This window comes from Mauremys reevesii, linkage group 2, assembly GCF_016161935.1.
Source record: "Mauremys reevesii isolate NIE-2019 linkage group 2, ASM1616193v1, whole genome shotgun sequence".
In the NCBI taxonomy this organism is placed as follows: domain Eukaryota; kingdom Metazoa; phylum Chordata; order Testudines; family Geoemydidae; genus Mauremys; species Mauremys reevesii.
Window position 1 is genome coordinate 85,335,734 of NC_052624.1, and position 25,888 is coordinate 85,361,621.

The 25,888-nt window shown below is 42.4% G+C and overlaps 1 protein-coding gene across 1 annotated transcript in view; it reads left to right on the plus strand.

Moving 5' to 3' along the window:
- The first annotated feature begins 613 nt into the window (after positions 1–613).
- Positions 614–25,888, plus strand: part of ARPP21 (cAMP regulated phosphoprotein 21) — a 265,503-nt gene continuing 240,228 nt past the window's right edge. The window contains exon 1 of the mRNA XM_039524292.1: positions 614–708. The gene's annotated coding sequence lies outside the window, so the exon portion shown is untranslated. The remainder of the gene's footprint in view (positions 709–25,888) is intronic.

Below are 25,888 nucleotides of genomic sequence, written 5' to 3' on the forward strand. Positions count from 1 at the left end.
TTCACTTAATTCTCCCCCTGCCCTCCCTCCCCCCGCTTCCAGCCTGTGGATGGCTTTTAAGCAGGACATTAATACACTGTGTTAGCACTGTGAGATGAGTGGGTTTTTTACTTTGTCTGTTTTTACAAGTGACTTTTTTTATAAATGGCAACTTATTTTATCCTCTTGCCATGTGGAGTAGTGCTGTAGTTCAGTGACTCTCATGTTGCTCTTCCTATTGTTGAAGGATCTGGTATCATGAGAACTGTGGTTACTATGTATAATTTAACTTTTTGAGGGGGAATTTAAGAAAAAAGTGTTTTTAATTAAAAAAGCAAAACCAGGACACCTTATTTTCAAGGAATCATTTTATTCATCAATTTCCCCCATTGCATTTTACTCCAACCAGCAATTTCATTGGTTAATATTAGCTGAACAGCTGACTGTCAAACGTTTATGACTGACAACAGGTGCTAGATCAACACAGCGCTTGGAATCCAGCATGGCCTGATGTCGCCTCTTTGGCACAGGGCTTGCTATTATATCAGGAAGGGCCTAGCAACTTTGCTGTGATGTCCCATCCGCGCATGCCTGTCTCAGTTGCCCAAGGGACATGTAGAGCAGTGGTGAGCGCTGAGAGACAGTGAGCGGGAAAAGGAGAGCAGTGACTTGCAAGAATCAGAAATCAGTGAGACTCCTTAATGGAACTATTGCTGCTTTGTGGAAAGGGTAAGGGGAAGACTTTAATGGAGCTCTGAGTTTGCTGTTTTATGGAGCTACTCTTAGCGGAGTGAGCGGCAGGAAAAATATCAAATGTCAATGGTGCAGAAATGTAGCAGATATGGATTCCTTTTTACTAGTATGTCTGTGGTGGCTTGTTCTGTAAATTACAGTACAGCAAAACAGAGTACTATGTATTTGCATTAATTTTCATCAGTGTTGTCTAATTTTAGAATGCTCCAGTGCAGAGTCACTTTTGATTCCAATGGTGATTAAGCAGAGATGACTTGTTTAATAATAACCATGGGAAATATATTAAAACAAATCAAACATGCTGACTGCACTGAGGTTGGGGGAGAAGCAATGTTGCTCTTCTTGAAAGTATGTGTCTGCTTGGTGGTAACATAGTAAAGTATTCTGCCTTTTTCATGTGACAGTGATTCTTGAACAACTTGATAGCCTCTGCTGATAAAACTACAAAATGTCTAGTTAGAATAAAGGCTGGAGAGAAGAGAGGGAGTTGGAAGACCCGTCATACTTTACAATATAATTTATATTTTTCTGTCATGCAGTGTTTATCGAACAGCTAGTTATCAATTCTGAGAGCAGTGGATATTCATTAAGCAGATCAGAAGAAATTTGTTATGCCACAGTATGCATGTTGGTTGAATAAAATTGTATGTGCACACCCTCTGTACGTGTGCATAAACTTATAGAGGTAGCAAATCCACTGACTGGCTTTAGCAGGCTCTTTTTGCAGTATGTGATAGGATTGCTGTTTGCAGTTTGTTGTTTGAAGTTGGCTGCACGTGTTACTTCTAAACTAGAAAAAAGACGCCTGAATGGCCAGTGAAAAATGGTGCAGTATTTGCTTCTTTGAATAATATCTTACAAAAGACAGACAGAAAATCAGACCTTGCCATCTTCCTAGAGAACTGGGGCCTGAAATCAATGGGAGCAGGGGCGGCTCTAGAAATCGGGCTGCCCCAAGCAGCGCGGAGCGCTGCGCCGCCCTTCCCCGGTCCCGCGGTGGGTCCCCTCTTCCCGCGGCTCCGGTTGAGCTCCTGCCGGCATGCCTGCGGCAGGTCCACCGGAGCCCGGGACGAGCGGACCTGCCGCAGTCATGCCTGCGGGAGCTCAACCGGAGCCGCGGGAAGACGGGACCCGCCGCAGTCATGCCTGCGGCAGGTCCGCTCGTCCCGGGCTCCGGTGGACCTGCCGCAGGCATGCCGGCGGGAGCTCCACCGGAGCCAAATGCCGCCCCCCCGGGAAACGGCCGCCCCAAGCGCCTGCTTGGCGCGCTGGTGTCTAGAGCCGCCCCTGAATGGGAGTCTTTCTATGTACATCACTGGGATTTGGATCAGGCACTTTGATGGTTTTCACCTAAGGAGCAGCCTGTGGAAAAGAATTTGGGCCAAATAAGTGCAATGCAAGGCAGACATGAAAAGTCATGTGAGACTCAAGTCAAATGCTCCTGAGTGCATAACCCAGCTTGTGTGTGTGTGTGTGTGTGTTTTGGTAATATTTTAATTTATTATTCATGAAAGTGAGGTACTAACTTAATCTAAACATGTCAGAGGTAGGCTATTTAAGCTTTCCCCAGCAGCTCTGCCAACCGTCTACAGTTGGCATTACAGATACTTAGATACATGTTTACTTCAAAAATTATTAACCTGTGCAACTGTGAGGTCTCATTGTTGCCTTCATCCTTCCTCAGCCTTCCCTTGCTGTTACGTGTCAGACTCAGTTGTTGCACAGAATCATAGAAATGTAGGGCTATAAGGGACCTCAAGAAGTCAGTCCAGCCCCCTGCACTGAGGCAGGACCAAGTAAACCTAGACTATCTCTCACAGGTGTGTCTCACCTGTTCTTAAGAACCTCCAATGATGGGGATTCCACAATCTCCCTCCAAAGCCTATTCTGGAGCTTAAATACCCGTATAGTTAAACAGTTTTTCCTAATATATAACAAACATCTACCTTGCTGCAAATTAAGCCAATTACTTCTTGTCTTACTTTCAGTAGACATGGGGAATAATTGTTCTCCAGTCCTCTTTCTATAACAGCCCTTAACATATTTGAAGACTATCAGGTCCCCCCCTCAGACTTCTTGTCTCAAGAATAAACATGCCAGTTTTTTTAACTTTTCCTCATAGGTCAGGTTTCCTAAACCTTTTATCGCATTTGTCGCTCTCCTCTAGACTCTCTGCAATTTGTGCATATCTTTCCTAAAGTGTGCTACTCAGAACTGGACACGGAATTTCAGCTGAGGTTTCCCCCATGCCAATTAGAGTGGGACAGTGTCATAGGTTTATTCCCCACTTTGAACTTTAGCGTCCACAAGATGAGGTTCTGCATGGACTCCTCTAAACTTAAATCCTAGTTTAGATCTGGTTATGCTGCCACCAGCTAGAAATTCCAGTGTCTAGCACACTCCCTGTTCCCCCAAAACTTTCCCTGGGGAACACAGATTCAAACTCCTTGGATCTTAACACAAAGGGAAATAGCCCATTCTCCCACCTCCCCCTTCCTTAGCCATCGGGCGAGATCACCTTGATTCAAACTCCTTGAATCAAACAAAGAGGGATTCCCTTTCCCCCCCTCCTCCTCTTCCCCTGAGATTCCAAACAAGGGAAGAAATCAATCAGGTTCTAAAAAGAAAAGATTTTATTAAAAGAAAGAAAGAAAGTAATACTATCTCTGTAACACCAGGATGAAAAATATTACAGGGTCTAACTTATAAACCAAGAGGGACTTCCCACTCTCCTTTCTCAGAATAATCAAAGTAACAGCAAACAGAAATAAAGAGATTTCTCCAGCAAACACACATTTGCAAATACAGAAATTAATTATAAGACTAATCCGCCTTTCTAATACTCACTATACTGAATAGAAGAAAATACTTCAGGAAACTTGGAGAGCCTGGATATACGTCTGGCCCCTCTCAGATCCAAAGAGAGAACAACACCCAAAGAACACAAACAAAAACTTCCCTCCACAGAGATTTGAAATTATCTTGTCCCCTGATTGGTCCTCTGGTCAGGTGTCCATCAGGTTTACTGAGCTTGTTAACCCTTTACAGGTAAAAGAGACCTTAACCCTTAACTATCTGTTTATGACAGACAGCTATGGCCCATGTCTTACATACAACACTAGTTAATACACCCCAGAATTGTATTAGCATTTTTCCACAACCACATCACATTGTTTGTTTGTTCATATTCAATTTGTGATTCACTATAAGCCTCAGACCCTTTTCTGCAGTACCACCACCTTGCCTTATGGTATCATCCTTTAAATCGGACTGCAAGCTCTTTGCAGAAGGGACCATGTCTTCTTGTGTGTTTGTACAGCATTTAGCATAGTGGAGGCCCCTGATTGGGCTCACTTTGTGTTTCTGGAATACTAACTACTACCCCTACAGCCTCTCCTGAGCTGATGCAACACTGTGTGGTGGACTGGTGATATGGACGCAATGGAGACTACGATAAGTTCATCCTGGCTCAAGGTCTCAGCCAGCCTTTACTCTGGTTCCTTGTATACTCCCCGTCAACCTGGGTTCAATTCCCCTGCTTTCATATGAGGGGCAGAATTCTACCTGTCCCCCACAACTGTTACTAGTTCTAGAATACTGGCAGGCACTTAGCACTTTTGAAGTTAATTGTTTAGCAATCAATAATGTAATCCCTGTGAACTACACCTTTGGGATACCATTTTCATGAATGCTAAGCAGTGGTTTAATTCTACTCCCATTGAAATCAGTGGGAGCCAATGACTTCAATGGGAGCAGAGTTGAGCCAGTGCTGAGTGCTTCTGAAAATCCCACCCATCATCACTAAGAGGGAAATTTTCAAATGCACACATGGAATTTGGTGCTCAGCTCCCCCCCAAAGTCATGTGTGATTTAGGGCTTGGCTTCACACATAGCGCTACAGCAGCACAACTGTGCCTCTCTGGCACTTTAGTGAAGACGCTCCTACACTGACAGAAGGGCTTCTCCTGTCAGCAGAGTTAATCCACCTCCCTGAGAGGCAGTAGCTATGTCAATGGGAGAAGCTCTCCCATTGACATAGCACTATCTACGTGGGGGTTAGGTTGGTATAACTACATCGCTTAGGGGTGTGGATTTTTCACATCCCTGAGTGATGTAGTTACACCAATATAGGTCTGTCGTTTAGACCTAGCCTTAGAAAATCTCACTGTAAGTGACTTATGGAGATCAAGTCAATTTGGATAAAGACTGTTAGTGATTTTTGTTATGTCTCTTTTTAAAACTCAGTGACTTAGCTGTTATAAATTGAGTTAGTAATAATACATTTCATCTCTGATTACTAGACTTCATTTTCACTACACCAGTTCAGGCTCTGGGACAATGGCTTTACAAAGTATCTTATGCTCAAATGTACAGTGCAAACTATACATGTGTTGCTTTGGGGGGTTAGAAGTCTATCTTGTGCTAAGAAAACCCCAAAGGGTCAGTCACTTACCCCAGGTCAACAGATGCCCTCGGTCACACACCAAAGAGAGGAGGAGGGATAGCTCAATGGTTTGAGCATGGGGCTGTTAAACCCAGGGTTATGAGTTCAATCCTTGAGGGAGCCATTTAGGGATCTGGGGCAAAATCCATGATTTAAAACAAAGTGGAGAACTCATGAGACAATGTAGTAAAGAGATTAAAAAGTGTTAATTTTTGTGTAACTTATGTGAAATTTTCCAGAGTTATGAAATTTTCAGATGGAAAATCTTCTCCCCTATTTTACACACAGAAATTTTCAAGCCAATTGTGTACTTAGATCAAAAGTTAGAAGACATGTCAATATAAATTTTAAAATTGACCTCTCAGACCGGCACAACTATGGAGTCACTGCTGTGTCTTCATAATTTTATTTTTTATTAAAATTATGTATCAATTTCATAGAAAGTTGACCTTATGGTTTTCTAGGATATTGTATTACATTATATAGTACATTACACTCATAACTTACTCTGCCATCATATTCTAATAATTTCCTGCGTATTTAGCTTGTAATAATGTTACAACACTTTGTAAGAACACTTTGCTACTGTAAACACACTACCTGGCCAGAGCAGCAAAGAGTCCTGTGGCACCTTATAGACTAACAGACGTATTGGAGCATGAGCTTTCGTTGGTGAATGCCCACTTCATCAGATGCATGACCTGGCCAGAGTTATTTTAATTTAGTGATAAGGAAAGAGAAGAATGTACCCCAGTGTGAACAGTGTAAATCGCCAGGTAATGGGTCCACTGATAAACATTGTAGGAGGTAGTCTGAGAAGATTAAGCCCAAGGGGTCTGAGGAGAAAAACTATTGTGAGCATCTGCTATAGAAATATAGGAGCTAAAGAGCTTGTGTGTGTGTGTGTGTGTGTGTGTGTGTGTGTGTGTGTGTGTGTGTGTGTGTAAAATTACTAAAACAGACCTGTATTTCCAAAAATCAATCCTATTATTATAACAGGGACAGAGTTAAACTAATCAAATTATGAGGGTTTCAGGAGGTAACCAAACGAACAAGCAAACTACATCCTCCCCAGTCATACACAGATCATTGAATGTGTAATGCATTAATTATATTCATTGTAATCGAATATGTGAATGTCTATAAAGGGAAAGAGTTTGTGTAATTTTGGATCTGTGATGTACCCTGCATCTACCCCCTGTGTTTAAGTCTAATCAACTCAATGTAGCATTGCTGTATGCCAAATAAAAATATCTGAATAATGAAGTCTGACTCAAACTGAGTTCTTGAAAAGCCAATGTAAAAAAAAGTCTCAGGGGAAATCCCAATATGTTTTTGATAGGACACCTCATTTCTTCTCTGCAACAGGAATCACATGGACAGTTCTGCCCTCTTCCACTGCCAGGTGACAGATCAGAGCGAGAGAGAGTCTGGGAGAGGAAACTCAGCATAGAGGCTCTATCTGATGTCACTTGTCCAGAGCAGAGACATTTTTCTGGGTGGGTTTTTTCATAGATCTAATTCTGTACATTACCAGTTGTGGGAAGAGACGTTGATGGTGGGAAAGTGACACGATGGAGAGCAGCTCAAATCCAGACATGAGGGTCCTTGCTAGCAGTTTCCAGTGTAGCGGAAAGGCCTGAAGTGGGAGGCTAGGTGACAACCAGTAATGTATGACTGCAGAGAAAAAATGATATTACAGTTTGTCTGACAGTAGACAGTGTTTGGATAGAAGTGAAGGGGAATAAATATAGTCATATTGCCACAGATCCTCTAGGCAGCATGGCATTTAAAATACTACTTGATCTGCCTTCTTTAAGAGAGTAGAGAGGCAGGAACTTTTGTTTGTAATAACAGTGCACTGATAAAGTTGTGTTTGCTGCATATAGTCTATATAATCCAAGATTAGTCTGTACCTGCACCAAGTATTAGAGCACAGTCATCATAGGGTTGCAAAACAGTTTCTGTTGTTGGTATTACAGTATTGCCTAGACTAGCGCATGGGTCTCCATTGTGTTATACCTCCCTGTTTCCGTACACTCTTTACTTTCGAAACGTTCATGTTTTCAGATGAGGGGTTTTTTTAATCTGTCAATCTCTGTCTGAAAGTAAGTACAATGCATGCCTACTTCTTCTACAAGGATCAATTCTGTAGTTCATTACATTCACTATTACTGAGCAAGTAATTTTTTAGTATTAGTTGAATAGATGCATTGTGAAATTCATCAAATATAGTATTTGAAAATCTAGTCTTTTTATCATTTGTTTTATAACTTGGTGAAGATGTATTGTTTAATTCTTGAAAAATATTCAGAATAACCTGGGATACATTTGTTGACTATTTTTTAATATAGCTCCTAAGGTCTGACCCACAGTCCATTGAAATCAATGGAAGAATGTCTTTTTCTCAACTTGTCTTAAAAATCTAAACATTCCATACTGAAAAATATTTTAAATTACCGGTAAACCTTAAGGTTAAAAGCAAAGCAGCCAGGAAATGCCCAAGTTAAGATGGTCTGTGTAGCCTTAACACTTACCTTCTTGTACGAATGCATTATAATACCCTAATGCAGAATGTATTGGGGAGGGGGCATGAGAAGAGAGTGGTGGCTGCTGGCTGGGCACCCAGCTCTGAAGGTAGCACCACTGCCACAGCAGCGCAGAAGTAAGGGTGGCATGGTATGGTATTGCCATCTTTACCTCTACGCTGCTCCTGGTGGCGGCGCTGCCTTTAGAGCTGGGTGCTTGGCCAACAGCTGCTGCTCTCCGCTCTGCCTTCAGAGCTGGGCAGCCATTTATGTACTTGTGTGGTGGGAGCAGCAGGTGGCATAAATGACTACAGACACAAAGAAGGGGGGTGCGATCCAATCAGTTTGAGAACCAGTGGAAGGTGCACAGTCTTATGGTTTAGATCCAGAGTATCTCTGAAATTACACCAGTGTAACTGAGAGTTCAGTTGGGCCCTCAGTGGCCAGGATGGATGGCATGTAGTGAATGAGGTAACAGTCCAGAGGACTGCCATGGGACTACTAGAACTGCTCATGTGAGTAAGGGTATGCACAATCAGGAGCTAAGTAACTATTGAACCATGTGAGTTGGTATGTGTGAGAGAGTGTTTTACATGTTAAGAAACAGAGCAACATCATTTCAAAGGCTTTTTGTGTGCCTTCTTGCTTCATCTATTTGACTGTCAACTGTGGGGTTTTGTTTGGAATTTTTTGTGATGGACATACTGCAACATGATTGACTCATGATATTAGGGTACAGTCTAATGGTTGCTGCTTGGACAAGCCAGCATCTTGCACTTTAAAAGCTGTCTCTTTCTCCTGCAACACAGGACCATTTTTGTTTTCTTGTACAAACACCATATATCTGGTGGCTCTCGGTGGCTGGATAGACTCTACTTATTATATTCTGTGATATAACTAATAAGCCAATACTAACTTGATTATAGGATTATTCACTATTCAGTCTCATATTGGCATCCTACGATTATACTGCAGGACTTTCAGACCACTAAAGTGTACAGTATTAAATCCTGTAATGCAGTTTCCATAGTGTTTCATTACATTCCACACTCATTAAATCTCTAGTCTTTGGAGCCCTATATTTTAATGATCATATAATTGTTCTAGTACAAATAATTCTAATGTGGGCAAATGCAGCTGGTAATCAAGGTTATGCAATTTTATATAAGAGAATGGGCGTATGGGGGAGATAATTATATTTGGAATGTAATGGTTCCAAAATTTTATTTCAAAATTTATTATAATCTGATAGAGAAGTGAAAACAGTTCCCTAAACTCTAGATAATAAAGGTAATTCTTAGCTCTTAAAAGTGCTTCTTAGTCATAGATCTCAGAGCACTTTACAAAGGGCAAGTAGGGATCATTATCTCCATTTTACAGATGGGATAACCTGAGGCACAGAGAAGTAAAGGGACTTGCTCAAAGTCACAAATGAAGTCAGAGAGAGGATCCAAACCAGATCTTCAGGCTCCCATTGCAGCTCTATCAACTACCTCTCTCCATATTTAGCATTTTTAAAGTTTCCTATCCATTGCTATGAAATACATCTAAAAATAGGCATCTTGTTGAATGACCTAACAAAAAACAGTCCCAGATTTTGCCCTCAGAGCTGGGCATGAATATCTGAGAGCAGGATTTCAGCCTTGACACTTCATTCTGCTGACACTGTAGTAGCAAACAAAAACAACACACTATTCCCAGACCTGCCCAGACGTTGTTGATGTCAATGAATAAGTAAAGGTTATTTGTCATGACAAGGTACTACTTGTATAACAACAATCGCTTCAATATAATAAACAAGAAAATCTCTGCTGATCCTGGTTTCCCTTCAAAAAATACACAGGGGAAAAAAATCAATATTTCCAAAATGGAAAAATGTATAAACTTAGTAAGGAATTTTCTTAGCAGTCTGACAAAGGGAATGGAAGGTAAATACAAATATCCCTCCACCCTGACCCCCAAATAAAAATATGCCTTCACAGTTAAGGTCTGGGTATTATTTTCTGTCACAAAGAATAACTGCATAGGGCTGTTCCATCCTCAAACTTCAAGGCGAGAGGGGATAAAAATAGCATCAGATCAAGCCAATAAATTTAGGGGAGAGAGACGCAGATTTGAACTCTCCCTCTTGTTCTTCCAGGCACTGGATGAGCCTGTTTTCAAAAATGCTGCATAAGGGCTCCATTGATTGTTAGGGGAAAGGAGAGCTGGAGATACCAGAGCAGGAACAGTCACTTTGCATGGCATCATTCCCTGAGAAGATCTTGTTATGTCTGGGGGAAAATCATAGGGAGATAATGTTGAGAGTTTCAGCACCTAGGCTCCAATGCAGCTAGGTATTTAAGCACAGGAGTATTTCCATGGAAGTTAATATGCCTAAAGTAAGGCACATACATAAGTACATTGCTGAACCAGGACCTTATTCTAATGAGTTTTGGAGAAAGAGGAATGAAGGTTCAGACAATCAGCTAATGGCAGTGTGGTCCTTTAGTGCCAGAGAGGAAGGAAAGGTCCTTTAGAGTAGCACAGAGGAGTGGGGACTGTGGTACAGCAAATAAGTCAGCAAAACCTCATGATCAACAAAATTCACAGGCACCGACTGATCTATAAGAATTGACATGGACGCCCGATCTTCTTCTTTTAATGTCAGGCAAAGATCATCCATGCACACAACTAAGTGCAGTATCTGTGCTGTATGCAGGTCTGAAACCAGACTGGTTAGGAAGTCTGAGGACTTGTCTCATTGCAACCTCCCTGACGAGTTTTTTCTCAAAAAGAGGAGATGCAGAGCAGGTCAATATCTGGCCAGATTTTCAACACCAAGAGCTGGTTTCTGGAGCACAGGACTCAGCCATGTTTATCATAAGGGCAACTGGAACCTTGCCCTCTATTGAGGAGGCATTAACAACTCTAAGAATGAATCCTCTTCTTCCCCACCAACATTCACCAGCCAGGAAGGAGATGGGGATGAATTCTAAGGTGTTTGTTCCAAAAAACAAACAAACAAACAAAAAATGCAGCACTGCCAGAGCCTTCATGTGTGACACTGACCAGAAATCAAGCAGAGAATTCCCCTGTACACATACACACTTGCAACTGTCCCCTAGAGATGGAGGCAGACAGTTGGGTCTGATCTGAATAAGTCTATCCACAAGATAACAAAAGAGTTCCTCGCAGCAAGGAAAGACTTGATGTTTTTCACTTAGTAAAGGTAGGACAGATTAACCAGACTTCCCACCGCCAGCAAAATATCCACTGTTCATGGCATTACTGATGCCTGGGTAGAGTCAAAGAAAGTCATCTGTACATCCTGCACAGCCACAGGCTGAGATTTCAGAAAGTCTATATGGTGCGTTTGTTCAAATCTGGCACAGGATTCATGCCACCGGCACTCTAATTGTCGTTCCTTTCTGGTCACCTATTGCAGGTCATCAGTAAAACATGATGACCTTGTGAGGAGCAGAGGGACCTGTGCACCTCACAGGAGCAGACCCATAATTTTCACAGTCAACATCTATGTATCCTTTTCTACCTTCTGGAGCAGCTTCAGTGTTGCACTGGAACTGGTACTTGGCATTTGCTAAGTGTGGGAAATGTAACTTTAAAGCATCAGTGCAACCATACAAGGGATGCTGCTTATGAAGCTACCTGGGGAATTAAAATTTTTTGGTCAAGGGAGATGGGGCCCAGGGACAAACGCCAACTGACAACCTCCTGACAAGCAGCATTATTACAAGGATATTTAGGGAATATCAGTGTGGTGCCACCTGACATAAGAACAACTAAGAAATCTACATAAACAGCCTGACCCAGACTGTTTGATTTTATGGTAGTGTAGGGAGGCAGTGCGGTTCCCCAGTGCCCTGGAGAGGGACGAGGTCCGCCAGACACCAGAGTGGGCGGAGCCAGAGCACTCCAAGCCCGCCCCCCAAAGGGTCAGAGGCCGGACAGGAAGTATAAGAGCTCAACCCCAGGGCTCACTCGAGAGGCAGCTGCTGAAGAGGCCAGACAGCTCCGGCCCAGCTCCCGCTGGGGAGAGTCCAGCAACCAGCGGCGGACCTGGAGACTGGCCTGACCGGCTGATACTCGATGCAGACCAGCATGTGGGAGAGTTGCTGACCCGACCCCTTGCCAGCTACCCCAAGGATCCAATGGTGATCGATCCCCTCCCCCCGAGGACACCACCTTGACCCAGGTACCTCCAGAGGGGGAGTTGAAATAGCCCGGGGGCAGCCAACCCAAGTCTGGCTGCAACACAGCTGCAGTTGTGTCAGTGTGTTGCGGCCAGGATCCCCACTGACACAGCAGTGGGCCTTTGGCCGCTGCTAGGGCCCCGGGCTGGGACGCAGTGAAGTGGGAGGGCCTGCGTCCCCCCCTTCACCCAATGCATGAGTGGCCGTCTCCCCCTCTCCCAGGCTGCTTGAAGCCCAAAGCCTGGGTTTGCTATTTACCTGTGTTTGCTCACCCCCTGCCTAAGGGCCTGGTCTGTGACTCTTTACTGCCCCGCCCTACCCCAGTCATCTGTTTGTTGATAACTGTGTGTGCTCAGACGGATGGCTTGAGCCAGGACTCCTGCAGCCCAACTGATTCCCCAAGAGGCCGTGCAAGGACTGAGGGAGGCGGTGTGGGTCCCCACAGCCCCAGAGAGGGACGAACCCCAATGAACCCTCTCTACAGGTGGCCGTAGAAGCCCATGATCTATTTGTACTTGTAGTGTGAGTGGTGGTTAATGGAAGGAAGAGGGAGGGAGAGAGGACTATTGGGATGATTTGAACTGCAGTGCCTCTTTCTTTTAGATCAAATGCTTGCTTGAGTGACAGACGGATAGGACGAATGGCCTAATGAAGAGGGCATTGAACGAGGCCAGGGGAGCTCTGGGTTCAAATCCTGACTCAACTGCAGACTTTCTGTGTGACCTTGGGCAAATTGTTTGCCCTATTCTCCACCTGTAAAATACCCCACAATGGTGTTGCCAGGATAAAATCACCTGTAAATGTTAGCATGTCTTTCCTAGCCTGGTATTTCCAAAGACCTGTCAAAAAAATTTCCCAAGTTTTATAAGAATTCACTCCTCCATGAGATTGACTGTACAGTACTTCGCTATTGCTGAAACATTCATCTCTGAAATGGCTGTTGCATAGGAACCTGTCTGACATATCCTGAATGAGACTGAAGAGGAGTATGGTTCTATGACATATTGTATCATCTTGTTCTATTTTTTCTCTGTTACTCTCGCACAGACAAACAATCGAAATTTCCTGGTCACTTCCTCCCCCCCCCCCCACAACAGAAATGAATATGGGAATGGACAGCATGACGTCTTTTGGTCACTGTTGGGGGTGGATGAGGTGCTACAAGTTAGAAGTGGAGCAGGAAATTTCACTTAATTGAAATGCTCTGTGGTTTTTACTTGCTCAGGAGACTCTAATGGTAGCATACAGCTTTGTACGTTGGCAAAAAGAAGGCAAACTAGATGTTTTGCTGATCTTAGAAATCCTTTGCTAGTTTTCATTGCTCTTCTCCAACCACTGAAGATGTAGCTACTCCACTGAGAGAAACTGTTACAGTAGCAATATAAAAAGGACTGTTAAGACTAGATTTGAAATGACCTGGAATAGAGAGTAGCCACCACTAATAGAGAAAGAGAGCCCGTTGGAGAAAGATGCTAGACGCTAATTGTAAAGATTGACTATGCAGATACATTAACTCCTCACTTAAAGGCATCCCAGTTAATGTTGTTTTGTTGTTACTTTGCTGATCAATTAGGGAACATGCTCGTTTAAAGTAGTGTAATGCTCCCGTCTAACATCATTTGGCAGCCATCTGCTTTGTCCACTGCTTGCAGAAAGAGCAGCCCATTGGAACTAGCTGGTGGGCGCTTGGAACCAGGGTGGGCCAGCAGCCCCCCATCAGCTCCCTGCTCCGCTAAGTTCCCTGTATGGCAGCCGCCCATCAGGCTATCAATTGCCGGCAGTTCACCTGTCACTCCCACCTCTGCCTTAGCAGGCTCCCGGGAGCATCATGCTAATGTCAGGGTGTTCCCCTCCCACCTGATCCTGCCCCCCTTTACCCTATCTCCATAGAGCCGGGGGCGGGGACAACAGGGCTCAAGATGGAGGGAGCTTGCTGACAGCATCTACTGTCTCTACTTGCTGATCTACTTAAAAAGGCAATGTACTTAGAGTGGGATCAGTGTACTTAAATAGGCAATGCACATTCTCTCTCACTCTCACTCACACACACACACAGTGTGTGTGTCTGTCTCTGTCTGCCATGCTGTCTCCCCTCCCTCCATTTGTGCTGCCCTGTAGAGTGCGAGGCTACATTAACAACAATGTGTTAACCCTTGAGGGCTCAGCCGAGTGCTAGTTCATCATTTAGCAGTAAGGCATTCCCTGGGAAATATCCCACCCTCTGACTTCACCACCTCAACCAAGCTTCACAATCATCATTGCTGTGTACAGTAGTAAATTGGTTAAAACTTATACTGTATATGTGTGTGTGTGTGTGTGTGTGTGTAATATATATATAAAATAAATAAATAAAATAGTCTTTTGTCTGAAAAAAATATCCCTGGAACCTAACCCCACCATTTATATTAATTCTTATGGGGAAATTGGATTTGCTTAACATTGTTTCACTTAAAGTCGCATTTTTCAGGAACATAACTACAATGTTATGCGAGGAGTTACTGTACAATATAATCATAGTGCATACAGAGAAAGAAAGGATCTCAAGGCTTTAAAAATATGTTGGAGAATCTTAAGGAAGAAAGCACTCTTGCATTTGATAATGGAGAAATGGTGTCTTTAGCAGCCCAGTGGCATCAGGTTAATACTAATTGCATCAGACCACAGGAATGCAAATACAGTAGCTCTGTAAGATCAAAGCCTTCTTCACCTCTTTGTTTTTGTGGTGTGTTACAGCATCATTCCTGTACTAGTAGGTAACACTTTTCACTCTTGAAATGCATTCATGAGGTTTGCCTGGAAACTAAACCCTGTGAGTTCAGGTTCACAAACACCATCTATCTTCTTCCTCTCTCTTCCCAGCCAGTTCCTGGTTGCAGTTATGCCTTTTAGTGCTTAACAGTAGACCTGCCCACCAAGCTTCAGGGGCCAACTATCCAGTTCTTCAGGAAGCACTGAGTAACCATCTCCTCCAGCAGCTTACATGGGGGAATGCTGGCAGCTATGGATTTATGCCTTTTCTGACCATACAGTGTTCTTCTGAGGGCCGGGAAGTGCTTGTTCCCAAACTGGATGAGCAGGAAAATGTTTCCACTGCCAACCTGCTCCGTATTGAGCCAGGGGAGTTCATCTCATCATCCTGAGCATGTTTATTAGGGAACCTCCAGAGGTTCCCTTGCAACTGCACTCTAGCTTTCTGGAGCTTCTCTTCCACAGTATGGGGCTGCAAGTGCCCCTTCCCTTCACCTGGCTACAGCATTCAAGATGGTAGAGATCTGGCTGTCAGCAAGAAACACTTACGGTTTCTCACCCCCTGGTGGCCTATGCAACAGGTACTTTCTGTACACCCCACCCCCCAAAGACCTGTATAGGGCCTACAGGAGGCAGTGGCAGTCCCCAAAGAAAGCACTATCAGCACCTCAAGGCAAATCTGTAGCATATCTTTGAATGGTTTCTAGGTTGTACGTCAGCCTGCTCTCCATCTTATCCTGGAGATCCTCTAAGTGCTTTAATACCACAGGATCCTCTTCACTAACTGCTATTTAATAGCAACACCGAGTAACACTGTAGGACAGGGAGCAGAAAGAATTTCATGTTCAGTGGGAAATGAGCTGAATTTACGTGGACAGAATCTAGCTGTATCAATCAGAATTTGTTCCCTTCCTTTTCCTTCCTGCCCTTGGACCACTGATTTTAATGGAGGTAAGTGACAGCCACTACTATGTGTTAAGGACATGACATGGTAGTTAATGGAAAGCAACTTTCGGTTTTTGTTTGTTTTGGTCAATTTGCCAAATTGGAAGAAAAGGTCAGTCTGGTTTCACTTAATATGCATTTAAATATACTCAGCTCTATCATGAAGTCAGCTCTTTCTGGATTAAATTATTAAAAATGATCGGTGGCCTGCTGTGTTAGATTTGCACATTGTGTATATACTGAAGTCCAGTATATCTGTATTTCCATGTTTTGGGGTAGGTTGTATCACGCTGTTTGTTTCAGTAGGAAACCCACTTCAGTGCTCTATCATCAGACAAGGACATTTTCCCAGACAAGCCCCAACACTTTATCATGACACAACCTGACCTTTTTTTCTTTGCCTGAGTCTCACAGGCCATGTCTACACCACCGCGTATGTTGGCATAACTTATGTCACTCAGAGGTGTGAGTAAACCACCCACTTGAGCAACACAAGTTACACCGACATAAGCACTGAGGTGGACAGCGCAATGTCGGTGGAAGAGCGCCTGCCAACATAGCTACCGCCTCTCGCAGAGGTGGTTTTATTATGCCAAGGGGAGAGCTCTCTCCAATCCGCTTAGAACGTCTTCACCAGATGTGATGCAGCTGCACTGCTGCAGTGCTGTATGTGTAGACAAGCCCTGAGAACAAACATCATTCCCACCTGGAAATTTCTGAGCAGCAGTATCAACAGAAGAAACAAAGGCAGCTGTTGAGCTGACTAACTTTTTCTCCTGTCCTGGATGCCTGCTTGGGTTTTGGAGACTGGTTACATAATGTTTTCTGTCTTTGCAGCACTGCTGAGTGAATTTCAAGGCCCAGGGGACATTTAACACTAAGCCCTGGGCTCCTTTAGCCCATCCAGTTGTAACTCATATAGAGTAGATACAATTTATCAGGGCTGCCAAGAATGTGCTGCCAAATTGAATTTCTTCCTAAACTAGTTATTCTGAAGTGACTCTTGGCTGAGAGAAGTTTTTAACACTTTTCCTACTAGCTCAGCTCAGCTAGTAGGAAAGAGATTGCTTTTCATTATGACCTAGGAAGATCACTTCCAGATCCTTGACCAGGATTTTGCAATGACCAAGAGACTGTCCCCAGAAAACTTACTTATGTTTTTTACAATGATAGATTATAAGGGCATGCTTAGTGAGCTAGCTCTTCCTATGGTGTAAATCAGTATAGCATTGAAGTCAATGCACTAAGTTAAGTCAGTACTGGGTGGATAATCATGTAATGCAGTCGTGATCAATAAAGCTGATAACGACATACCTCAAAACATAGTCCTGGTATTTTTCCTCCAAAGAGCTCCTGGCAACTGGGAATTGAAGCTCGGAGAGCTATTCAAACAATTTGTGTAGTGATTTTAGCCCTTTATTTTCTATTCACAATCTATTCAGAGGTTTGATTTATAACATATTTATTGTTCCTAATTTTGGCTCCAGCATTTCCGTGTATGACTGCTGTTCATTATTTGTTCATAGTGTACGTTTAGTTATCTAATTCACATGATTGTTTCGCAAATGTGAAATAACGCAAAACAAAAAAGAACATTTAAAACAAAAACCTCATCCCACAGGGACAGAGACTGTGGATCCTGACCTGCAGGGCTGGGCTGAGTGCTGCTCAGGTTTGGCCCAGCTGCCTCTCTGTCATGACCAGGGTCGGCCATACCAAATTTGAATGAGTGGTGTTGCAAGCTAGTACAAAAGGATTGCATGATGGAGAGGCGGTCAGGCCAAATGGGAGGGGCAACTGGGCAAAACCTGAGGAGCACTGTGACCCTGCATGCCTGATCACATTGTCTGGAGAGGGGAGCCAAGCCCAGGCCCCTGGGACAGAAGCCGCCACCGTGAGGTGAATGAGGGATGGGCTTGCTTTGTAACCACCACTCCCCGAGCATCCCACTTCCCAGGGGCAGGACTCAAGCCTCCTCAAGGGCCTCCCACTCTCTAGGGCAGGAAAAAATGAAACATGAAATTCCCAAAAATGAAAATGAAATGTTATAAGAAATAAAAATATTTTCAAGGGACTCTACAAATGATATTGTTTCTGCTCCCTAATTGACGACTAAAACTCTATAAACAGGGAGTGAGCACTTCCAGAGGAAACAGTGCAAGTCCATATTTGCAGCTGATGAATACCCTTCTCTCTCTCTCTCACACACACACATTTGCATGAAGGACAAAGAGTCCTCAAATAAATCTTGATTTGCATAAATGTTCATAGAAGGGACCATGAACTTAGTTGAACTAATAGCTATTTGCAACTGGCACAAATCTTTGTTAATGTTATTTTTGCAGTATTTGCCCAGCTCTACCTGAGACATAACACTTCCTTTTTGTTAGTTCAGCTACTTGAAGCTGTGCCCAGTGACACACCATGAGGGACCTGGTTTAAGTTCCTTCTCCAAACAATGTATGGGGTTGCATGGATGTTAAGTCCAACCAGAAATTCTCTGAGTTGGGAAACGATTCCACTGTTAGCTTAAATTTGCTCGTGAGGTCTGTCATCCCAGTGGTTGAATACAAGTGACAAATTCAAAATATATCATTAAAAATCAAGAAACAACAACAAAAAAATCATGCAAGGGACACATTTCTGACAGGTGAGACTACTTAAAAATAATTTTCTTTTGCTTTGATTTATATTTATCCCATTAAAAGATGGCATGAAGTTACACATCTGCTAGTGAAATAACTGTTCTATTAAGCACACAACTGCTACAGAGAGGAAATTAGAGAGACAAGGTGGGCGAGATAATAGCTTTTATTGGACCAACTTCTGTTGGTGAAAGAAACAAGCTTTCAAGCCACACTGTTCTTCAGGTCTGGGAAGGTCCTCCTAGCATCACAGCTAAATGCAAGGTGGAACAGATTGTTTAGCATAAGTAGTTTGTACATGTTGTAAGGAACCATACAAGATAGTGGCCCATTAATACCTCTGCAGTCACAGGACCCAAAAGAGAGGGTTAGTGTGTTATGCATTGCTGTAATAAGCCATCGATCCAGTGTCTCTGTTCGTCCATGAATTTTAGTGTCTAGCAGAGTTATGAATTTAATCTCCCAGGCTTGTCTTTTGAAAGTGTTGTGCAGGTCTCCTTTGAGGACGAGGACTGATAGGTCAACACAGAGTGATTGCTTTGTGAAAAGTGTTCACCCAGAGGTGATGTGGTATTTTTGGCTTTTATCGTTTTCCTGTGTGAGTTCATTCACGAGCGTAGTGATTGTCTGGTTTCAACCACATAATTGCTGTTGGGGCATTTAGGATGAAGTATACCACGTGTTGTGATAGGCATACATAGACTCCAGGGATCTTGAAAGGTGTGTTGATCATTATAGCAATGGAGATATGCCTGCAGAGAGGAGATGTTTATTAAAGCTTCTAAAAGTAGAACAAAGACGCAATATGCTTTATTCCAGTCTGCAGCCAACATGTTGCCAGCAAGCACTCTTTTTTACTATAAATTAAATTTCAAAACAAAAAATAATTTTGACCAGAACTTTTTCATTTAAAAAATGTCAAATTGAAACACTGTGTCAATTTTGAAACTTTTTTGTTCAAAATGTTTAAGAGGTAAGATGTCAAAATCAAAATTTCCTGCAAACAGCTTTGACAAATTGGCACCTTGTCACCAAAAAAGTTTCATCAAAAAATTCCAGATCAGGTCTACTCACACCTATATGCCAGTTGTGACCTAAGAGCTACTATTAAAGCTGCAAGGTGGCATGTGAGTCAGACAATAAATAAGTTTTCAGACTAGTGGCTTGACATAGTATGTCACAGTCTGGTTGTGGGGGGAATAATTAGTCAAATGTATTTAAATAAAAAAAAATCTCGCAAATCATTGGTCACATGATTTGAAGTCAAGTTTTGTGATTTATAATTTCTGATTTATAAGAAGAAAAACTTTTTAAATGATTTAAATAATGTGGACTGGTTATGAATAGTTAAAAAAATAATTAGTACCACTGTCTCTGTCCCAGTTCAGACCTGTAGCAGCAGTAAAGCTGGTTGAAGTTTTGGTATTTTTTGCAAGAAAATACTTGGTTTCATTCAAAATTTGGATTTTCTTCCCTCTCCAGTTTCACAGGAAAAAATTCTAAACAATTTTTTTTCAAAATCAAACACAGATTGCATTTCCTTTTTTAAAAAGTTGTTTTGAATGTTAGGGGGTTTTCTATTTCTCTCCCTCTTACTTTTCTTCCCAATGGGAAAAAAGAGGAGAGAATTGGTGGAAGAGATGAGAAAATATTTCTTTAAAAAAAAAATCTTTTAATCAAAAAAGTTCCACCAGGTCTAAAAAGTTGGCCAGGAGATAATCATCCACTGCTGTTTACCTGCAAAGGAATTAGCACCTTTAAAGATAGCAGGAGCAGTAACTTTGGAATATGTCTCTTTAAACCTGCTGTGGTTGCCCCACATCCCTTTTTACATGACCACCACCACACAGGGAAGTTGCAGAATTTCTAACAACTACCATGGTGACTCCATGACAAATATCTAGTCCTAGCCCTTATATGAGTATGCAAAACACATTTGAACTTGGGTCCAGAAAAAGGGGGGGGGCAACTTTTAAGATGAAGCTGTCAGAGCTCCCCGCCAGCTACCTGGCAAAGCGTTTTTTGCATTAGAGCATTGAAAGGGAGAGTAGATGGGATTTTCCTGTCAAGTGAGCAATCATCGAAGAGGGCAGTCTCAAATCTTGGGAATGAGATGATTGGGATTCTTCTACAAGAATCCTGCTCACAAGATAAATACAATGTGCACACCACCTGAACACATGAAAATGTGTTTGTGACAGAGGTGTGACGATAGTTTTGTGTTCACAACATTCATCCCAAGGTGGCTGTGCGCATCTGTACCTGGAGTGTGTTGTCTGAGGGGTGATTTTACAGGCGGTTCATTTCCTATGCTTAAATTGCAGTCTGCCTGCCACTGTACTCAAGTGGGGGCAGAGGGGATAAGCTCAGAAGAAACATTAGCTCCCTCTGTGTCCTTGCTCACAGAGCCCGGCCTGAGAAAAGTGGCAGGAATGTTGAATAGAAACAGGATCTGGCCCTAAGTGTAAGCTCTTTGAGGCAGGGACTGTCATTTTTATTTTATGTTTGGACTGTGCTTAGTTCAGTGGGATTTTGGTCCACAAGTAGGTCTCCTAGGTGCTTCTATCTTACACATAATAGATAATGCTTATCATAATTTTGAAATATTTGTGAAATGTATTAAAAGATTTTTGCAGCCATGGTAAACTCATACTTATCCTTCCTTTGGGTAGCTGTCTAGATTCTATCCACTGTGTTTAGAAAAATAAATAAGTAAAGCACAACCTTTGGTTTAGTTAGCGTGGAAGTATTCTGTTATACTTTATAATCCAGCCTCAAACATTACTTTAGACACATGCCTAGGCTAGTTTCACTCAAAGCACGCCACATGCTCCTCTGCTTGAGGGCATCAGAAAGACCTCTTGGGTAATTTGTTTTCAGCCAAAAGACATTAGTGTTTCGATGTGATAAACTGTTGTTTTTTGTTTTATCTTCCCATGGCATTAACATTTCCAGTGCATCACACGCAGATGAATGAGGTGGTTGCGAACTGAACAGCAAATCTAGCACAGTGAAAACTAAGACGCAGGGTGGAGAAATGAGAGCCATCTTTTGAGACATGACCATGCAGTGGGGCGGGGCGGGGGGCGGAGGGAGAGGTGCTGTGCTGTGCAGTCTCCTCTATCAGCTGGCTGTGTGACAGACGTACTGCTCGTGCCAGTCATGACTTGTAACTATGAAAGACTAGCCTTTTCAAGTGGTGATCCGTTACACAAGCATCAGCATACTGCCAAAAGTTGTCGCCCATATCGACGGTATGATTACATTATAGATAAATTGTTTTTGCAGTTTGGCCAATAGCATCATTAGTTAGGTAAGCTGTAGCTGAAGCACCTGTGGCAAGTAATGGGAATTTAAATTCTTTTGATAAAAGAATTTTATTTATAATTAGTCTTGCTGCATAATAAGCTTCAAACGTGGGAGACTGACCGTTAACTGCTGATTCACCTCATTACTGTAACGATCAGAGTCATATATTCATTGCATAAGGCTTATGCGTGCAAGTAAAGCATGAATTCTAGAAACAAATCTCATGGCTTGTGTTTTTACAGTGATCAAGTTTTCTGTGCCTGACGGTAAACACATAGGACACGGCAGAGTTTTTATTTTTATTGCTCTTCCTCTACAGCTTCAAGAGGAAGCTAGGATGAGTTTTTAATATTGCTAGACTGTTCGACCCTTTTCAGCTGGGAGATGTCAGAAGCAGCTGCAGATCTAAATGAAAGGAGCTCATCTCTGGAAATTTGCTATGCTGTAATAGGTGCAGGGTTCTGCTGGGTGAGCTGCTGATGGCCATTTTAATGCCCTTGTACTATAACAGGACTCAGAACCACTATGTAACACAGTTCGCAACTTTCACGTGGTAAATAAGCACCCTGACTTTCACAATAAGCCAAAAATCAAGCTAATCCCATTTCAGAACAAGGCCAAAACAAACCAATCCCTAAGAACCTCAACACTCTGTGACTAGATCCCTCTAGCGTGCAGTCTGATACTGTGGTGGGCCTGCTGTGCACCCCTAACTCTCTCCCCCTTGCCCCTGCTTGCCAGGAGCTGATCCAAAAAAAAAAAAAAGCAACAAGACAAACAATCAACAAGCCAAAAACTAGCCAACAAGCAACTCACAAGCCAATTAAGCTAAAAACAAGCCCAACTTCTGCATTTTTTTCATGGGTTTGGCATGGCTGCTATGTAGGTGTTTTTTTCCTTTCCTTCTCCTTAGCAGTTTAGTTTGGTTTTTATACCACCACCACCCTTACCACCTGCATTTCCATGCATAGCATTTCATCATGTGAATGAAAGAGTTCAGTATAAGATTCAGAAGTTGAGCTAGCTGTGCATGTGTGTGGGTTTTTTTTTATCAGAGAGTTGTAGTTTCCCTTCCGATAATATTGGAGGATTCAGCTTACTGGTATCTTACTTATCAGCCCAGTGGTATCTTAGCCACATTGAATTGGTATGTGCTGCTGATGTAAGCAACACAGGGGTTGTTATTAATAAATCCTTACCATTTCCTTGTGAAAAGTATCATGATGGAAAGCATAAGGAACATGCACTAAGAGCCTGAGAAATAATAAACAAAAAACAAAAAAACCCCACAGTAACAACCTGCATGGAACTCAGAGGGAGGAGCACATGTTTCAGGGGGGAAGCATTTGGAGGAGGCACTGGGAAGTCAGTCTGTATGTGCATGGCTGGAACACAGAAACAAGTCCTCTATAAATAGTTCTCTTAACAGAGCCAATTCAGTTTTAGAAATACAGAGTCCTTTCATGTTCTTTCCCAGCATGCAGTACATGAAATAGTTGGTATTAGCAATGCTGCGGTGAAATGAACCAGCAAAAACTGAAAACCTCATTGTGGTGGTGTTATGATGCAACTTACAACTACAGTGTTCCCTCTACCTTGAATTTTGCAGCAAAATCCATTTGGGAAATGAGCCTTTCTCAGTAAAATGATAAATGCTAATCTCGGGGTTGCTTTTTCTACCTTAAATATCCCTGTCATTTGCATATAGGAGAAAGAAATACTTACCCAAAGCAATACAGTTTAATTTGATTCTTCTCAGAATTATTTGATACAAGACAGGTCAAAATGTATTTTTTTCTGTTTCACTCATCCATTTCTCGGCTACTGTAGCAAAACTGCTTATAGGCAAGAGATGCTGAGAAAGTAGAACCAATGTCTCACACCCATTTTCCCTAGCACACTAACCAGCCATCTTGAAGGCTTATTGCCCTTTTTGCTTTTAAATCCTTGGAATTAAAGGAAAGGGAATAAATAGACTGGCAAAAGTGCCAGTCTGAGCCAGTTATGGATCGTGATAGCTAATCACCATACTGAGCTGGATGGTTTTAAGTAGGTGGTGTTTTTAAAGACTCACACTATAAGGTGCCTGAATGCTTTAAATATTTATTTTTAATTTTAAAGTAAAAAGGCCTAGTAAATTAAAAGCATCCAGATTCTATTTCCAACTAGCAGGGGGTCTTGTTGTACCAGCTGTCCAAACATTTGCAAAATTCAAATGCAATTCATCCCTGATGTTACAGCGTGGATGAATTTGGCCCCAGGTCCATAAACGATCCTTTAAATCTCCAGTTGGACAGGTATGGCAAATACAATACATTTTGGCTATCTGCTAAGCATCACAGACTGTGGCAACTTTTACATAAGGTGCCTTCAGAGATATTACTGTTAAGTATTTTCAGTAGTATTATAAGCATGAGCAATAAATGTTCGTTCAGCATAAAATATCATATATCCTATTGGCTAAGGGTGGTGTATTCAGATCTCTCTGAATGAAATAATTTAGTTTATATGATGAAAAATAGGATTTTTAATTTTTTTTGAATCCTTAGCTAGCTAAAATGGTAGAAAATACCACTGTCTTCACATGGTACTTTTCAACCATAGATCTCAAACCTCTTTACAAAGGAGGTCAGTATCATTATCTGCATTTGGCAGATGGGGAAACGGAGGCACAGAGGAGATATGACTTGTCCAAGGTCACCCAGCAGCCGAGTGGGAGAACTGGGAAAGGAACACAGTCCTCCTGAGTCCCAGTCCAGTGCTGTAGCTGGGAAGACGGACTGCCTCTCCTCTTTCTAAGCTCTTTCTTTCCATTTACTCCCCGTGTCTTCAGCTTTGCAGTGTAAAGTGTGTGGTCACAGAGGTCTTCCAGCCCATACCAAGTTGCAGGATTAGGACAAATGTTTGTAAAATTGAAGTCCTGCTAAAAATAGTAGGGATCTCTCTGATGTGCCATGTATATACAATTGAATAATGGAATGTTAAAAAAAATTATACTCAGCCACAAAAAAATGCTATGCCTTGGATTGGGGGATGGCGGAAAGAAGCTGTAAATTGAGAAATGCATAAGAAAATGCATATTAGAGAATTAGTTGGTTCCTGAGCTTGGCTTTCACACCTGTGAATTGCTTAGCTAGTGAAGGCAGAATTCTCCTGTCAGCTCTGCATAACAAGTGTTGACTCCAATATTCTGCTCTTTCAACATGCACTAGTCGCTCACTGGAACCATTACTCCAGATTTCCCCTGGCATTTTGGTGCAGGCATATCCAACTTGCAATCCCTCTTGGTCTCAAAAGTGAATCTTGTTTGTTCCAGCTAAACAGTTTGCAGGTGTAAGAGTCAAACTTCAGAATCCTACATATTCCATATTCTCGAGACCAGCCTGCGGCAATAGTGATAACAAAAACTTGCCAGCCACGTGCAAGAGCTTAATTTCCATTGGGATCAATGGTGGTAGAACAAACGTCAGTGGAAATTTGGTATGTGCGAGGGGAGAAAAAAAATTTGGAGTCAAGATCTTCTATATGGATCTGATAGGACAACTTTGCCCTAAGAGTAATTCCTGGCTTTATCTCATCTTCCTACTCCCAATAGAAATATAAAAATTGGAATAGGTCGTATTAAAACATCCAGCTGGAAAGTGTCTGTTTTAGGTCTTTCATCTATAATTTGACAAGAATGTTAGAACTTTCATAAGCCTGAAAGGAATGTCTGTATTCTTTCAGCAACAGAATAATCAAATGGCCAAGTTCTGACGCTAGTACACAGGTACATTGCTCACATTACGAATTTGAAAGGCATATATATCGCAAATGAGGTTGTCAAAAAAGGCCATTTTCAACAAATCAAACTAAATTATAGGATGTGAAAAGTATTTCAGATTAGCTACTCTTAGTTCATTCAGTGCTTAATGGTCAGTTTTCAATGGCAGGCCAAGTGAACAAAGAAGTTGATAGTACTCAAAATTGCATGCAGCTATGTAAATACAGGTAGGACCCTACCAAATTCACTGCCATGAAAAATGTGTCACCCCCTGAAATCTGCTCTTGTGTGCTTTTACCCTGTACTATACAGATTTCATGGGAGAGAACAGCATTTCACAGATTGGGGGTCCTGCCAAAAGGGAGTTGTAGGGGAGGTCACAAGGTTATTTTGGGGGGGGGGGTCACAGTATTGGCACCATTACATCTGTGCTACTGCTGGCAGGGCGCTGCCTTCAGAGCTGGGCAGCCGGAGAGTGGCGTCTGTTGGCCAGGCGCCCAGCTCTGAAGGCAGCAACCTGCCAGCAGTAGCACAGATGTAAGGATGGCAATACCATACCATGCCACTCTTATTTCTGTGCT